This window comes from Nicotiana attenuata, unplaced genomic scaffold (assembly GCF_001879085.1).
Source record: "Nicotiana attenuata strain UT unplaced genomic scaffold, NIATTr2, whole genome shotgun sequence".
Taxonomy (NCBI): Eukaryota; Viridiplantae; Streptophyta; class Magnoliopsida; order Solanales; family Solanaceae; genus Nicotiana; species Nicotiana attenuata.
The window spans coordinates 467996-483049 of record NW_017670364.1 but is presented as its reverse complement, the minus strand read 5'-3'; the positions used below and the strand labels follow the sequence as shown (position 1 = coordinate 483049).

At 37.1% G+C, this 15054-nt stretch overlaps 1 pseudogene across 1 annotated transcript; it reads left to right on the top strand.

The window, feature by feature from the left end:
- The first annotated feature begins 4033 nt into the window (after positions 1 to 4033).
- LOC109238403 lies at positions 4034 to 14726 on the top strand (annotated as a pseudogene). The gene is made up of 12 exons (XR_002069738.1): positions 4034 to 4836; positions 5067 to 5181; positions 5376 to 5476; positions 6202 to 6293; positions 6747 to 6882; positions 7042 to 7309; positions 7707 to 7805; positions 8311 to 8421; positions 8962 to 9168; positions 10379 to 10486; positions 11141 to 11236; positions 14473 to 14726. The product of XR_002069738.1 is annotated as a glycogen phosphorylase 1-like (transcript).
- The last annotated feature ends 328 nt before the right edge of the window (positions 14727 to 15054 follow it).

Genomic DNA, 15054 nt, shown 5'->3' with positions numbered 1-15054 from the left:
CGCGTCTAAGGAATTAACAATTATACAGAACGATAACATGCATTACACTAATATTATCTCTGACTGCAGGCACCTCCTGGACCAGCTGCATAATGTAACAATCACACATGTCTACAGAGAGGAGAATGAGGGTGGCAGATAGATTAGCCAAGGAAGGTTGTTCGATGGCACCGACTATGACACCAACTGTTTTTGCCTCGCCACCTGTTTTTGTTATCAACAACTTACAATAGGATCATTCATGAGCAATACAATATAAGAAGGTGAAACAAACTCGAACTGAGCAGGCCATAGACATGGAAACTACAACAACACTTTTTGCTGCACACAACGATAGACTTGTCTCTACAGCTACCAATGGAGTTACTATAGAACAAAACTTTGTTTTGCCTAATGATCAGCTAGCCCTCATTTTGTACAAACTTATTTCATGATCGTAGTTGTAATAGTCAACAAACTAGCTCTACTAATGTGATGCACCCTACGCATCACCCTTTCTGTAGCAACCTTTCTCAATAGTTAATGCAATATTATCATTCATACCAAAAAAAAATTAGTTTGAATTGACCAGTAGGAATTCGAAAAATATTATGCATAAAAATGGAAAAATTCTAAGAATTTATGGAAGTTGCGCAAATAAAGTGCTGGTCATGCCCAACTATGCCTTATAAAAAGGACTTTGCGGACGTTGCAATTATAACTCGAGTATTACGCCCAGGGTCGAATCCACAGAGAGTTAACCTATCAACCGCTATCTTCAGACCCACTAAGTCTTCAGAACCAGCTTCCCAAATATTCAAATCTCAGTTGAGTGTTCTTTAATAACTAGCTTGCAAATAACTAAATGGCCGTAACTAAGTAAAAAATAAAGGCTGTGAACAATTATGAGAAAAAGCTAAGGCAATGATTTCCCCTATTGATGGAATCCCTTCTGTTTATGCTCATACAAATTTACCCACACATCTCTATCAATCATGAACGCTAATCTTACCGTAAATCTCTCCCGAGTAATCACAGTAATTTACTACTGCACTCTCCCGAGATACACTAGCTTACTTTATTTAGCACAATTCAATTTAGATTGCACCCAAGGCTTTGTTATTCCTAATCCCGCCTTTAAACCCGCAATTATAGATTCCTCTAATAATCTAGGAGTGGTGTTGTTCAACAATACCCTAAATATGCACTCTTTTCCAAGTTATGCACACTAAATAGACACAGCTAATTGAGGATCCTGTCAATTAACTACAACGAACACGAAGTTGAACAAATAAAGATTAAACTAGCAATTTGTATTCACATAAACAAGAAGTTCATCACCCAATAGGTTCCATCAACACCTTAGACGAGGAATTTAGCTATTCATGACTATGGGAAAATAAACTAAGCTTGAATTCATCATAAAATCAAAAGCAAAGAGGAAAGATGTTTAGAGTACTTTCTCCCAATTGTTTTCCTTGCTAAGAAACCTAAAAAATCAATACATGCCTCTCTTGGGCAAAGTCTAATGTTTTAAATAGGGTTTAGGTCTAAAAATCCCGTAATTGACACTTTGGTCCCAGAAGTTTCTGCGCCTGCCGCGGTTCTGCCGCGGTCGCGGTAGAACCGCGGCCAAACACCCTCGCGGAATCTCTGAACTTCTGCAGCTGCTTCCCACCGCGGTTCTGCCGCGGTCGCGGTGGAACCGCGGTGGATCCAGTTCTCTGAATCCTCGGCCTGTTTTTGCACGGGTCACTTAGGAAATTTCACAGTTGGCCTCTTTTTCATCACTTTTGACTCCAAAACGGCTCCTTAACCGTCTTTATACATATATCACCTACAAATCATGAAAAGCACTAATAAGAGCATTTTGTCATCACTTTTAGCATTAAAACTACACAAGAAGGTGATTATTTAAGGTGTGATTATAGTCAAATTCACCTATTATCAAGTGCCAATAAATGTATCTTTTTAGTTTTGATGAACATGTGATATTTCGTTTTTCAAAATATATTGGGAACCAACCAACTTCTACCATGTCCATGTAGTCTTTCGAGTTGATTAAATTATGCAATCGTTTCTCACATAAATTATAGTTACTGTTTCTCACTTTCATTCAAGATCTCAAGAAAGCCTTTGCATAATTTAGAGGCGAATTTAACACTATAATTACGGATTCAACTGACCTATAATTTTTTATGCGAAGCATAAGTTTATGTAAAATTTATTCAAATTAAAATAAATAGTAAATATGAATTCATAATTTTAAAATTATAATAAATTCAATGCTAAATATTTTAAAAGTTAAATTCATAGGGTTTAAATCCTGAATCCGCATATGCATATAAAAGCCATCACCTTTTGGCAACACTAAATTGGTCAGAGTAGTTTATATAAATCCGCATAAACCCTCGGGATCTGTAAACGTGCCATCATGAATATTTGAATTATTTTTATTTTTAACTATCTTCTGATTTACTTTTAGAGCCCATTTGGATTAGCTGATTTGAAATAGCTGAAACTGATTTAATAAATAAGCAGTTACGTGTTTGGGTACAAGTGCTGAAATTGATAATAAGTTGCTACAGTATTTGATAAAAAAGTGCTGATAAGCTCTTTTTTGGTTAAAATAACTTAAATAACCTTAGAACTGTTTACACTTATAAGGGCGTAATTTCTTCAAAATTTTAGATTCCAAATCGATTCAAATACAAAATATTCTACTTGTCATTTTATTTTAAATGCTATTGTGCTTAGATAAGATAATTTTTATGATAAATATAATTTATTTTATGATAAGCATATAATCATAAGTTATAATAATTAATAAATTGATAAACCTAAATAGGACAAATTATTTGAAGAGAAACAAACATTGTTTTCATCACCACAACACTTAGAAAGCAATACACCGAAAATTTGATACGTCCTCATTTATTACATACAGTTCAAAGATTTATTTTCAATCACATAGATATAAGTATGGAAATGAATAGAGAATTTGCTTATCTTAAATAGTCAATAAGAATTGCAAACTTGAATAGGTGGGGAGGGGGGAGGGTGGGGTGGGGTGGGGGGTTAGGTTGAATACTTGAGGTAGTGAATATCGATGTAGGAGTTTTGTTCTAAAAAAGAATATTTTAAGGATAAAATAGTAAAAATCTTGGTCAAACTTAAAGTGCTTATAAGCTAAAAATTCATAAGCTGGGAGTGACCAACTTATGGCTTTTGAGCCCGTTTGGCTTAGCTGATTTAGAGTAGCGGATAAGCATTAGGTGCTGAAAAGCACTTTTAAGTGCTGAAACTGATTTAAAAAATAAGCAGTTACGTGTTTGGATAAAAGTGCTGAAATTAATAATATGCAGCTGAAGAACCGGGTATACGAAGAGTTTTATTTTAAAAAGAAGTATTTTAAGGATAGAATAGTAAATAATATGGTCAAACTTAAAGTGCTTATAAGCTGAAATTTGATAAGCTGAGGGAGACCAACTTATGACTTTTGGTTTATTTTTGACTTATAAGCACTTTTAATTTTACCAAACGCGTAGATAAGCCAAAAAGTGCTTATAAGCCAGTTTGACCAGCTTATAAGCTTAGCCAAACACCCTCTATGACTTATTTTTGACTTATAAGCACTTTTAACTTTACTGAACGCATAAATAAGCCGAAAAATGCTTCTAAGCTAATTTGACCAACTTATAAACTTAGCCAAACACCCTCTTAGTATTGATATTTAGTATTGATGTAACTCTTATATAACAACATTTTTGTTCGATCCTCGCCATTGTCCTATAGGTAACAAGTTGAACTAGTGTATTTGCAGTGTTCAATTATCTCTTGCACTCCATGTCACTCTCTTCATTATAATTTATGTGGCATCTTTTGATTAAACACAAAATTTAAAATTTAAAAAAGACAAGACTTTTAAAATTTATGATATAAAGAAGCTGCAAATATTTCTATGATTGTAACTTGTAAATCATTTTATTAAAGGTAAAAGTTTAATTTTAAATACATAAAATTATATTCAGATATCAAAGTTCAGACTTGAGAATCAAACCATATTCAGTGAACCAATTATAGAAAGTTGTCCACCTTTTCCCGTGATTCTTTTTCCGTGATGTACTACTACTGCAGTTGAGTTCTATAGGCCTCCAACCTTCTTCTAACTGTATAGCAATGGCTGCCATTTCAGTTCCTCTCCTCACCCTTCGATCACCTCAAGCCAACCGCCCTTTCCCTTCATTCTTTAATCTCAACCGTCCCTTTTCAACTTCACTCTCCTCCAATTGCAGCTTCAACCATTTAACAGTCTCAAATAATAGTAGTACTTCTTCTAACCAAGCCATCACTGAAACAACAACCTCTGACTACTCTACCATCAATGTCCAAAACGACGACGCTTTAGACACCACCCTTTTCGTTATTCGGGCCAAGAACCGAATTGGCCTTCTCCAAATCATCACCCGCGTATTCAAAGTCCTCGGGCTCACCATTCAAAAGGCCATTGTTGAATTCGAAGGCGAGTTTTTCGTGAACAAGTTTTTCGTCAGTGATTCTAACGGTATGAAGATTGAGAAAACGGAACATTTGGAAAAGATTCAGAAGGCATTGAAGGAAGCTATTGATACTGGCGGAGTATCGCCGTCTGTGGCGGTGGTTAGTGGGAGAGGAGTGGTTGTGAGGAAAGCTGGGTTGAACTTAGGAGAGAGGAAAGCGAAAGCAGAGAAGATGTTTGGGTTAATGGATGGGTTCTTGAAAAATGATGCAGTTAGTTTACAAAAAGATATTCTTGATCATGTTGAATTTACTGTTGCTCGATCAAGATTCAATTTTGATGATTTTGAAGCTTACCAGGTACTACCATTTCCCGATTTATCTGGCATTATTTGACTGTGGATTGGAGTTTAAGAAAGAAGTTAGACTTCGAAACTTGTGATTTAGACAAGCCTTAGACATTATTGTTTCTCAATATAGAAAGGTACCATTATTTTAGGGACAAACTGAAATGGAAAGTGTTCCACATAAAATGGGACAGAGGGAGGAGTAGCTTTTAGCATGTTACTAATAAAGTTTGCACAATGCAGGCATTAGCGCATAGTGTCAGGGATCGGCTTATTGAACGATGGCATGATACTCACCAGTATTTTAAGAAGAAAGACCCCAAGCGACTGTACTTCCTTTCGCTTGAGTTTCTTATGGGTACTTGACATTCACATGCTCATAGAGTCCTTTTCTTTGCTGCATCTAATTGGGGCACAGCTAGCCTTTTTTTTGTGTGGATATTTTTCTTCCTGAAACAAGTACTTGTTAAGAGAAGTCTTTATGGTTTTCCTGAAGGTGAAGTGCTCTTAGTTTTGTCTAATTAAGTTTTTCTTTTTTACTTGATCTGTCAGGTCGTTCTCTAACTAACAGTGTCATAAACCTTGGCATCCAGGACCAATATGCCGATGCATTAAGTCAGCTTGGATTTGACTATGAAGTCTTGGCAGAGCAGGTTGGGACAATTCTTGATGGCTGTCTCGGGTTCTCTATAGCTTCTTCCTTTTTGCCTGTAACATTTCTCAAACTAAAAAGTAATGAGTGTTTTAGTGGTTACGTTGGATCATTTGAACTTCCGTACTAATTTAAGTTAATCTAGAATATTTACTACTCCATCCATTTCATTTTATGTTAAGGTATTTCATTGGGTACGGAGATTAAGGACCTAAAAACTTGTATACACTGTGGTCTTAAGCATGTCACGACGTATCTGGAAAATGATGTCATCAAGGTAAAATGTGAAATTTAAATAAGAGTGTCACCTAAAATGTAATGGAGGGAGTAACATTTAAAGGACTTGATAGGCTAATGCTTGCAAATGAAAATGCAATAATTCCAAATTCATAGGACAGCTTTATTGATAAACACGGCCTTGCACAATTAATGAAATATTGTTGATGCTCATTCCCCGGACCTTGTGGTCCGGCCCTTCCCCAGACCCCGCGCATAGCGGGAGCTTAGTGCACCGGGCTGCCCCTTTTTTCTTCTTGATGCTCATTCATCCTTAAGCACTGGTAATTATTTTGGCAATCGATCTAATTTTGAAGAACACTTGCATTTACAATTGAGTAACTTCTTCTCGATCTTCATCTTTACTCACAGTTAGCTGTTCTGTTGCTCCCCTAAATAAGTTATCCTTGGTGATTCTGTTTCTAAATTCTAACGTTCATTCATTACTAGGAAGGAGATGCTGCCCTTGGTAATGGTGGCCTAGCTCGCCTTGCAGCTTGCCAAATGGATTCCCTAGCGACATTGGACTACCCAGCTTGGGGGTATTGTTTAGGCTCCTTTTCATTGTCGAAACATCATTTGTTTCTGATATTGTTCGCTTCATCACGGCCTTGGGTTTTGAATCCCATCGCTTTTTCCTGAACATACTAAACAGTAGAAACAGTCAAGGAGAATTGGGTTTTTCCCTATTTATGAATAACATCCTGCTTCATGGCTGCATTTTCGTATCCAGATGATAGTCACTCTTGTAATACTAAGATCAGATTTTCTGTATTGTTCTTTCACTCCTTTTCTTTTTAATCAAAATGATGTTATGATTTCGAACCCAAAATGATCTTTGATTTGGATTTACTGAGTTCCCTATCTGAAACTGAATTCTACGATCTGAAAAAAATGGTGTCTCGCTTTTCTTCAAAGATTTTGCCCTTTATCATCGTGACGTTTATCTAAAGAAAGTCAACTGAGTTGGATCCTCTACATTTCTTTGTCTTCAGTTATGGACTACGCTATCAATATGGATTATTTCGTCAGATCATAGTGGATGGTTTTCAACATGAACAACCTGATTTTTGGTTGAACTTTGGGAACCCCTGGGAGATTGAACGTGTTCATGTGTCTTATCCAGTAAAGGTTTGAAAGTATTTAATTTTCCGTCTTTGTCAGTAATTTATCCAAACGAGATGTTTTCTTTTGTCGTTTTAGTTTGGGGTGCATATGATGTTATCTTCTTCAATTTTCTTGAGTGAAACATCTACATGTTGCTAACTGGAAATTTGCTTTGTATGCAAGTTCTATGGGACTGTTGAAGAGGAAGTTTTAAATGGAAAAACATGTAGAGTTTGGATACCTGCAGAATCAGTAAGTGCTCCTGTATTTAATTAGTCATTTTTTTCTACAAATTTAGACTAATTGCATGTAATGTTGCCGAATGACTAGCGTGTTCGTTTACTTTTAGGTCGAAGCAGTGGCTTATGATAATCCAATACCTGGTTATGGAACGCGAAATGCCATCAACCTACGACTTTGGGCTGCTAAACCAAGTGATCAATATGATTATGGTAACCTTTGACAATATTGGCTAATAAATGTTTCTGACGAGGTCTTGTTGGGATGCAGCTGAGGTCTATCTGTATACTCTTAAATAATTTGGGCATTTTAAGAATCTATGGACTTTTTTTTCTGTATCAGTGGTCTCTCTTTCACCATGCGGCTTTTCCTTCTTATGTTGTTCTGTGGGAGGGGCTGAGAAGGGATAGACTTCATAATCAATTTATTCCAGTTTCTTTTCTCTGACTGCATTGTGGTAGCACTTTCTTCTTTTGTCAAATGTGAATATCACACCTAGTATTGCACAGATCAGAACCCTTTTAATTTCTTAAGAATACGTCTTAATGTGAACTTTGACATCTGACTACCTCTTAACTTCTACATAGTACCCATTTCATCACTTGCAGGAGTCTTACACCACTGGAGACTATATTAATGCTATTGTTAACAGACAGAAGGCTGAAACCATAAGTAATGTGCTGTATCCTGATGACCGTTCTTACCAGGTATTTCCATTCTATATAATGTCTTGAAGAAGTGCATAAGTGTAGAGTTCCTTTAGTTTCTTGGAGGCTGGGAAGGGGCCTCATGAACTGGGAGAAGCCATTTCATTCCCAAGCATTAAGAGTGGCTAGTAGTTCATATAATCTCAATTAATAAATGGGTATACTGTACAGTATAACAGTACCATAACTTTACGCCTACAAATGATTTTGAATGAAGTAAGAACAACTTTACGCCTACAAATGATATTGAATGAAGTAAGAACAGTATGAGATGATGATGAGGAAATACCGTTTATAGATGCAAATGGAACAGACTATTATCAACGGAGATAATGAATTGAAGTTCACTCGCAATTGGTTTTAGATGCTAATTGGTATCCTTTATCTAATTATATGTTCTGCAGGATACTACTTTTGGGGTTTCTTCCTTTTTTGTCTTCCTTATGTGTACTCTGACCATTTTGATTTGCATATTCCATAACTTTCTTTGATGGTCTTTCTTCAGGGTAAGGAACTGCGGTTGAAGCAACAGTATTTCTTTGTTTCAGCATCACTACAAGACATAATAAGGAGGTTTAAGGATTTACATAATAACTTTGATGAGTTTCCAGAGAAGGTATTATGGGCATTTTTGGCGTCTGTAACTCATGCATTTATCAGACAATGGGCTCAAGTCACATGCTCCTTGCATTTGTTCTCTTATCATAGATAAACACATATTTGTTTCCTCATTGCTCTACTGATAATTTTGGCCTGAAATGCTATTAATCAAATAAGCTATTCAGCATAGACTTAGCAAAGTTTGTTAACGGACTTCGGTTACTTTGTGTCAGTATGAAAGGAGTAGCATGAAGCATAAGCCTCATTTATTAGGGCATGTTCCCTAAAACAGTTGCATGTTTCACGTTCTAGAAATCCAAATCAAAGTCGATACAGTGCAAAAGATGGTATGTCATAAAAGAATGTCGCCATTGGGTTGGCCACACTTAATCTGAGTTGGCCTACTCTCTGTGATTCATAAAAATGCCATATGTTGATGATTTATGCAAGAGATTAGGATCTCCAAAGGAACAGGGAATATTAAGCTTGGTTTTATTTTACATCAAAATACTCATGGACTATCTGCTAATTTCTTCTTTCGAGTTTTTCCCTTCAGGTTGCTCTTCAGATAAATGATACACATCCGTCAATTGCCATTGCTGAGGTAATGAGAGTGCTTGTTGATGAAGAGCACTTGGATTGGAGCAAAGCATGGGGTATTGCTTGCAAGATTTTCTCAGTCACCATTCACGCGGTACAACCTGAAGCACTTGAGAAAGTTCCCATAGATCTCCTGGGTAGCGTTCTTCCTCGGCATTTAGAGGTTTGTTTTCTTTCAGATGATTTTGTATTTTTCCAGAGGAATCTTTTGGTCTGTGCTTGAACATCTTAATGCTTCAGACCATTTCGTCAGAGTATGAACATAGTTTTTGTATGGGGCTGAGTGCTGGCCGGTGAAGAACTCCCATGTCCAGAGAATGAAGGTTGTGGAGATGAGGATGCTCAGGTGGATGTGCGGGCTCACCAGGTTAGATAAGATTAGGAATGAAGTTATTCGGGAGAAGGTGGGGGTGGCCCCAGTAGATGAGAAGATGCGGGAAGCGAGGCTCAGGTGGTACGAGCATGTGCGGAGGAGAAGCCCCGATGCCCCGGTGAGGAGTTGTGAGCGGCTGGCGGTGGTTGGCGCGAGTCGAGGCAGAGGGAGGCCCAAAAGGTATTGGTGAGAGGTGATTAGGCAGGACATGGCTAGAATGCGGATTTCCGAGGACATGGCCCTTGATAGGAAAGTCTGGAGGTCTAGTATCAGGGTTGTAGGATAGGGGCTTCTAGAATTTTTCGTACTTCTGTCCCGGGGCTGGGTTTTGGGGGGGTTTGGTAGGGCTCTCCATAGATGATCTGTGTATTGTATTGTGCCCCCTTATGGTAGTTACTGGTCGATATATTTGCATGCCATTTTATTTATGGTTTATGTTTAGATAATTATTTATGTGATTTCTGCTGGAGCTACTAATGCTCTTTTGTTTTTTGTTTTTGTTTTCCTTTTCCTTTTCCTGAGCCGAGGGTCGATTGGAAACAGCCTCTCTGCCCTTTCGGGTAGGGTAAGGCCTGTGTACGTATTACCCTCCCCAGACCCCACCTTGTGGGACTATACTGGGTAGTTGTTGTTGTTGTTGTTGTTATGAACATAGTTTTTGGTTCATTTGTCAAAATTTCCACGTCTCTGTAACTTCAGTCTTTTAATTGAGTTTCTTCTCAAATTACTTGTTCTTTTTGTTTTACTATAAGGTAAGTAATTTTATTAATAATGGGGAATCCCTGTGCACAAGCCGTATTCCAAAAGGTAGAGAACTTACACCATATTTTTTTTGGTTAAATCACAGACCTGTTGAAGTTTTCTTGCAGCTGTAAAGTGTGTCGTCCTTTTTGCACCAAAGCTATCTTGTTTAATGTGTTTATTATTTGGGGAATGATTATCTGTTTATTTTGTGACTAAATCTCTTCATCCTGATTTAATGATTCACTTTTTTTTCCAGATTATATATGAGATAAACTATTGTCTCATGGAGGAGTTAAAAAAGATACTTGGTCAGGACTATGATAAACTTTCCCGAATGTCAATTATTGAGGAAGGTGCTGTGAAGGTATAGAAGACAACCCTTTGTGTTCTATTTTAGATAACACTTCTTGTATTCAGGCGTTGTTTTTGAGCTCTCTTTATTAATAAAATCATTATTTGATTAAAAAAATAACTATGATGTTTTTCAACAGCACAAATCTGTACTAGTGACATGTAAATATCCCAATAATGTACTACAACAATAACTATTCCTCAATCCCAAGCTCGTTGAGCTCGGTGATAGAATCCTCAGTTACAATATCGCTTCATTTAAACCCGTAGCACTCCAATATTATGTCCCATAATACTAAGACCGCAAATTTCCATATTCATAACTAGGGTCAGCAATTATCTTTTTGAACTCTGTGATGCTTGTGTTGCATCACTCATGTATGTATCACTTAAACAAAGAGGACAGAGCGAGGGCAAGAGGGAGAGAGGCCAAAACCAAATATATAGTAGTAAGTAATATCAGTGAAGAAAGGAAAGGTTTTGCAATGTTTATGGTTTGTTACTTCTTATTTTCAGCTAGATTTTATGTGATACACATTCTTTTGACAACCCACAATGCATTACTTGAATTATGCCACTTTCACTTATTGAAAAAATGGGTACGAGCTCGATTATTGGTTTTTTTTTCTGCAATTGCCAGTTTTGATTTTGCTCCTCATATGGACAGTGTATTAGGATGGCAAACCTGTCACTTGCATGTTGCCACACTGTGAATGGCGTTTCCAGGCTGCATCTTGAGACGCTTAAAACAAGAGTGTTCAAGGTAATTTGGATTCTGCATTTTTCTGATTTTTCTCTTTTGCCCAATATTTCATGAGCACTTGATTTCAAGCCTGCAGCAATGTATCCTTCACTAAATAAATGTCACTCTGTAAGGCCTGTTTCAGAGGGTGTTGTCCTAGGATTTCTATCCAATTCGCTTTAATAGGTTTTTTTTTCCTTCTAAAGAATATGTGTGTGTGTGTGTTTATCCCCTTGAGATATGTTTTCTGTTGTTATTTGTTCAGCTTCATTTCAGAGATTGATAGAGAAAGCATAATTGTCTAAATTAGATGTGAGAATGCACGGGAGAAAATATTATTGATTAATATTGACAATGATACAATGAGCCCTATATATATATATATAATACATGTCCTGCTCCTAATACATATGGGATTAGGGTTATTTACTACTATTTAATTATCAAACTAACACTCCCCCTCAAGCTGGTGCATATAAATCATGTGTACTGAGCTTGTTACATATATAACTAATACGAGGACCGGTGAGGGACTTGGTGAAAATATCAGCAAGCCGATCATTAGACTTCACAAATTTTGTAGCAATATCTCCCGAGAGTATCTTTTCTCTAACAAAGTGACAGTCAATATCAATGTGTTTAGTTCTCTCATGGAACACTGTATTTGACCCAATATGAAGAGCAGCTTGATTATCACACACAAGTCCCATCTGATTAATCTCACCAAATTTCAACTCCTTGAGCAACTGTTTGATCTAAATTAGCTCACATGTCGCCATAGCCATTGCTCGATATTCTGCTTTTGCACTAGACCGAGCAACCACATTCTGTTTCATGCTCTTCCAAGACACCAAATTTCCTCCTACTAAGACACAATATCCAGACGTAGAACGTCTATCAGAAGGTGATCCTGCCCAATCTGCATCTGAGTATCCAACGATCTGCTCATGACCTCGATCCTCAAACAATAAGCCTTTGCCTGGAGCTGATTTTATATACCGAAGAATGCGGACAAATGCGTCCTAATGACTATCACAGGGAGAATCCATAAACTGACTCACAACACTCACAGGAAAGGAAATGTCAGGTCTAGTCACTGTGAGGTAATTTAATTTACCAACCAACCGCCTATATCTTGCAGGATCGCTAAGAGGCTCCTCCTGTCCTGGCAGAAGTTTAGAATTCGGATCCATCGGAGTGTCAACAGGTCTACAACCTGTCATTCCTGTCTCCTCAAGAATATCTAAGGCATACTTCCGTTGTGAGATCACAATACCTGAGCTAGACTGAGCGACCTCAATACCCAGAAAATACTTCAATCTGCCCAGATCCTTAGTCTAAAAGTGCTGAAAGAGATGTTGCTTCAACTTACTAATACCATCCTGATCATTGCCGGTAATAACAATATCATCAACATAAACGACCAGATAAATACAGAGATTTGAAGCAGAATGTCGATAAAATACAGAGTGATCAGCTTCACTACGAGTCATGCCAAACTCTTGAATAACTGTGCTGAACTTACCAAACCAGGCTCGAGGAGACTGCTTTAGACCATAGAGGGACCGGCGCAACCGACATACAAGGCCACTAGACTCTCCCTGAGCAACAAAACCAGGTGGTTGCTCCATATAAACCTCATCCTCAAAGTCACCGTGAAGAAAAGCATTCTTAATGTCCAACTGNGTGGAGAGTTTGAGTAGAGGTCGAGGTAGGCCTAAGAAGTACTGGGGAGAGGTGATTAGACATGACATGGCGCTGCTTCAGCTCACTGAGGACATGACCCTTGATAGGAGGGTGTGGAGGTCGAGGATTAAGGTAGAAGGTTAGTAGGTAGTTTATAGTTGTTCACCGATAGTCTTAGTAGCATGCATGTCCCTTCATATTCTTAGATTTCTATTACGTTATGTGGTTGTGTTAGCCTCAGGTATTGTATTCCCTGCTGCTATTATTTGGTACTACTTATCCTTTATCTCACTCCTTTTCTTTTCTCTTTTTCTTTCTTCCTTCCTTGCTTTCCTCTTCTTCTTTTTGTTCTTCCTGAGCCGAGGGTCTATTGGAGATAGCCTTTCTACCTGCATTAGGTAGGGATAAGGCCTGCGTACAGACTACCCTCCCCAGACCCCACCTGTTGGGATCAAACTGGGTTTGTTGTTGTTGTTGTTGTTGTCCTACTCCTAATACATATGGGATTAGGGTTATTTACTACTCTATTTAACTATCAGACTAACATTAGAGAATTAACTGATCAGCCTGAACAATTGTATCTCATTAATTTCCTTCCTCCATGCTATATGATCACAGTGAATTATGCTACAAGGTGTAGTTTGATTGATGGACAGGTTATACAGAGATATAATGCTATTATTAACATCCAATGGATTTTAAATGCATATTCATTTGTTGTTGGATGTTTGGTTCATCGTATTATAAGTTAGATATACAATGTGTAAATCAAAACATGTTTTGGTTTAAAGTGAATAAAAATTTGTTTCCAATGACACCTTTGGCCTATTCATCATTTCTTCTGAACTTTCAGACTTTTATTTGGTAGAAGTCTGGCTCAACTAAGAATGTACTAGTAAACATTTATGTAAGATTCATTTCCCTTTTTCTTTTTGGCAAATGAAAAGAGCGTCCATTAAGGTTTTGAAGATGGAAAATGAAGACTCGCCCTTCTTGAAATTTCTATTTAAAGCCTGAAGACTGATTTGGTGATCACCGCTTTAACTCAGGGTTCCCATTTTTGGTTTTCCATAAATTTAACAATTACACATTTTTTTTTGGAACAAGTATTTAACAATTACACTTTTGTAACACCAAAGCCAAAAATTGGTTTAGTATTTACAATAGATGTACAAGTGTTAGTAAGACGCTTCAAATTCAAAAATATTATGTATTTTTAAATAACACTATCGCAATTTTCTTTTCTTTCTAAAGTATGGAACTTATTTTGAGGGCATTTTGTTATTTTAGGTGTTATTATCCAGGTATTGCTAATGCAGGTAGTGTTGTTTCACATTATATTTGGCATAAAATAGTAATATATATATCATCACATAAGTATGTGGGATCATAGATACTGGAAACAAGACTGGCAACCAAGTCTCCCAATCAGTGCAAAGTTTTACATGATATCTCATTTTGAATGGAACCAAAAAATTCTGCCATCATAAACTTTTCTCATAACCTAAGAGTTAGCTAGCAAAAAGAATATTTCAAAAGGAGATCATTCTTGTAATTGTTGTGTCTTGCAGGACTTTTATGAGCTGTGGCCTCAGAAATTTCAGTTCAAGACTAATGGAGTAACTCAGGTGCATAATTGTGACTGCTAGTTGTGATTCGATTTTTTCAATTTCAAGATTGCTGCCTCAGGCTTTGACTTGACAGTTATTCTTCAAAACTTCCTGACATTGTTCAAAAACTTCTGATTCCTTTACTGCCTTTTGTAGATAGTGTATGTGAGAAAGCACAGGAGAAATTATATTATTGATGTATTAACATATGTTACAATGAGCTCTATATATATACACACATAACATGTCCTACTCCTAATATATATTGGATTAGGGTTATTTATTTACTCCTATTTACATGACTATTCTAACACTCCCCCTCAAGCTGGTGCATATAAATCATATGTACCGAGCTTGTTACATATGTAGTTAATACGAGGACCAGTGAGGGACTTGGTGAAAATATCTGCAAGCTGATCATTCGACTTCACAAACTTTGTAGCAATATCTCCCGAGAGTATCTTTTCTCTAACAAAGTGACAGTCAATCTCAATGTGTTTAGTTCTCTCATGGAACACTGGATTTGACGTCATATGAAGAGCA